The sequence below is a fragment of the Mesoplodon densirostris genome, chromosome 1 (assembly GCF_025265405.1).
Source record: "Mesoplodon densirostris isolate mMesDen1 chromosome 1, mMesDen1 primary haplotype, whole genome shotgun sequence".
Classification (NCBI taxonomy): Eukaryota; Metazoa; Chordata; class Mammalia; order Artiodactyla; family Ziphiidae; genus Mesoplodon; species Mesoplodon densirostris.
Genome location: NC_082661.1, coordinates 15,012,015 through 15,015,477, shown reverse-complemented (window position 1 = coordinate 15,015,477; position 3,463 = coordinate 15,012,015).

Sequence of the window (3,463 nt, the reverse complement as noted above, 5' to 3'; positions counted from 1 at the left end):
TTATTTTAAGAAGATATACGGTTTATGGTTCACTCTACCTACACATGTACAATATATGTATATATGTACATTTTTTCCAAACTTTCCAAAGAGTCAATGTGAATAATTCATAAAAAGTAGTAGAAATATTGAAATTTATGCCACATTTCCAAATAGTCACTATGATTAATTCACTGAAATTAATAGAAATTTTCATAAAAATTGTAAAAAGAGATTAGAGTAGAATATATTGATTGTTGGTTTAAATTTCAGCTTAATAACTAAGGAGTCAATTACTTACTAAGTAGCCGTGCACTTATTAGGTAGTCAAAGAATACATTAATGACTAAAGTAACTGGTAAGAAAACGAACAAGCAAGCAAACAAAAAGTCTTACATTTATCTTTTAATTCTTCCTACGTAATCCCCGGCCACTTAAATTTATTGTCATGGAAACTATAACTTGATAAAACCAGATTTCAAGCCCCTTGCTTATTCTTCTTTGCAATCCCAAGTTCCTACTTGCCTTACGTGTATACCCAGTAAATATTTATTAAAGAAATGAATTGTACAAGGTGGAGAACAGTGGTTTCTAAGTTTTGTTTTATTTTCATTTCCTGGGCTTGACAGTCTAATCTCTTGGGTAGGGCACATGGAATAGCCCTCCTGGGCCTTGTGCTGGGCTCTGGACTCTGACAATGTGAAAATCAAGTTCACTGGCTAAACTACAGCTTTCTTCTTCCAAAGACTTTGGTATTGAATGACTCCTAATGTGTTAATGGAATTTCTTCATGCAATATATTTTATAACCAAAGAAAAAAGTATGCTTTTCTTAATCAGTAATTAAGAATTGACAGTTTACTTTCATTTCTATTGTAGAAGTGTCTGAAAATAAAATTCACACCTTTAAGCATTTATATTATATGTATATGATTTTATCATATATATGTGAGTATCTATATATGTATGTCTATGTATGTATGCATATGTGTTTTCTCTACATCTATCTACCTATCTCTGTGTGTGTCTGTCTCTGTCTCTCTGTCTCTTTCCCTATATCTATCTATCTATCTATCTATCTAATCTCCTTAATGGGGCAGAACTCTTGCAGTAGTTAAATTGCCTGAGGCCTGCTCTGTACCCTAGTTGTTATACCTTTTCTTCAAATTCTTACTAGAAAGTTCAATACAGAAAAAAGATAAAAGAGGAGTTGTTTTAACTGAAGTAGTTGAAAGCCACTGGTGAACAAAAAAGATCTTTTGTTGCAGCAGAAGGAATTAGGAGGGCGTTCTTGACTTAGCTCTGACATTAACTGCCTGTGCAATGTTGGGGAAATCCATCATCCTCCAGGCCTCAGTGTTAACATCTAAAAAAACAAAAGGACTGTGCAAGATATTTTCTAAAGTCCATTAAACCACTAAAAATGCTTTGATTGTAATATCAATAGAAATAAATCTTAAAATTAAAAAAAATCATAACTCTTTCCCATGCCTTAACTTTTAAGGTTTGTTATAGTTTGAATTGTGATCCCCAATAAGATATGTGAAGTCCTCACCCCCCAGGAACTTAGAATGTGACCTTATTTGAAAATAGGGCTGTTAGAGATGGAATTAGCTAAGGTCATACTGAAGTAGGGTAGGCCCTTTGTCAAATATGACTGGTATCCTTATAAGGAGAGGAGAACAGACACAGAGGCAGAGACACAGCAAGAACGCCAAGGAAAAATAGAGGCAGGGATAGGAGTGAAGCATCTGCCAAAGGTTTTGGAATGCCAAAGATTACCAGTAAGGACAATAAGCTAAGAAGAAGCACAGAAAAGATGCTCCCACAGAGGGCCCAGAAGGAACCAACTCTGCTGACACTGACTTCAGACTTCTGGCCTCCAGAACTGTGAATGGATAAATCTCTGTGGTTTTTAAACAATCCAGTTGCAGTACTTTGTTATAGTAGCCCCAGGAATCTAATAAAAATAATAAGAAACTAATATGGTACTTTGTATACTAATATGTAGCTGGTTAAATAAGCATTTACAACAATGCATGATCCATTTTCAATTATTTTTCTTTATATCACATTTGATTTTAATTTGTTAAAGATACATTCTGTTACTAATCCAAATTCTAGAAATCTGAAAATGTCTTTAAAAAAGACCTTAATGTGTTAGTAATAAGTTTTTTTTAGGAAATGTATCTGTCTTGAAATATAACACAGCTGCTGAAATAGTCTCATTTTCTCCAGCCTCTTGCTTTTTTTTGGAGGCAGTAGATGAAGTGGTTAAGGGTTTGCCTTGAGAGACTATCAGGGTTCAAATCCTGATTCTGCCACTTCTTAGCTAGTATATGTGACCTTGGACAAGTTACTGAGCTCTCTCTGCCTCGGTTCTCTAATTGTAACGTGGAAATAATAAAAACATTGATCTTATTGGACTGTTGGATTGATTAAACTAATGAAGACAACGTCAAGGTCTCAGGCAGTGGTTGGAACATAGTTATTAACAGATGTTAGCTGTTAGTCTCTTTGTTTCTAGTTTTTCTAACCCATTGCCAGATGACTGCATAAAGCAATTCTGACATGCTACTCACAAGCTAGCAAACATTACATGAATCTCTATCATATGCATAAAAATGTTAAACACTCCAAAAATTGGCGTCATCTGACTTTCTGCTTTTTTTCTCCCTTACTTGCTATCTACTGAAGTTTCACTCTCCTTTAAAATCCAGCTCATGTTTTATCCCCTCCTGAAAAGCCTTCCCAGATCACCTACATCAGACTAATTCTTTTTTTTTTTTTTAAACATTTACTTCCTTACAAACATGCAAGGAGGGAGCTTTTTTTGTTTTGTCTTTTTTTAGCTGTACGCAGGCCTCTCACTGTTGTGGCCTCTCCCGTTGCGGAGCACAGGCTCCGGACGCACAAGTTCAGTGGCCATGGCTCACGGGCCCAGCCGCTCCGCGGCATGTGGGATCTTCCCGGACCGGGCCACGAACCCATGTCCCCTGCATCGGCAGACGGACTCTCAACCACTGCGCCACCAGGGAAGCCCCCGGGAAGCCCCCAGACAAATTCTTTCTCCCCCTGCCATATCTCCATAGCACCAGCGTGAAGCTCTTATACACCACCCACTAGGAACCGTGCATGCTATGTCCCATTTGGTAGATTATGACCTCCAGGAGGGCAGGGCCTGTATCTTTCAATTTTGTATCCTCCATAGTACCTACCAGAGATTTTACGCTTAGTAGATACTCAATAAGTGGTTGTTAACTTGGTTGAACCCACATTTTTTTTTTCTTTTTGGCAGATGCCCTAAGAAAATCATAAAATAAATGAATTACTTTTCTTCTTTTCATTGCAATATATATGCCCTGGGCTAGTGGGTATTTGTAAGCCTGGTTTAGAACTTAGGGAAAGTCATCAATCTAAGAAAGGAAAGGAAATGCATTTTAAATCACAAGAGCATTATAGCCTTATATAAGGCCTTCTAGCAA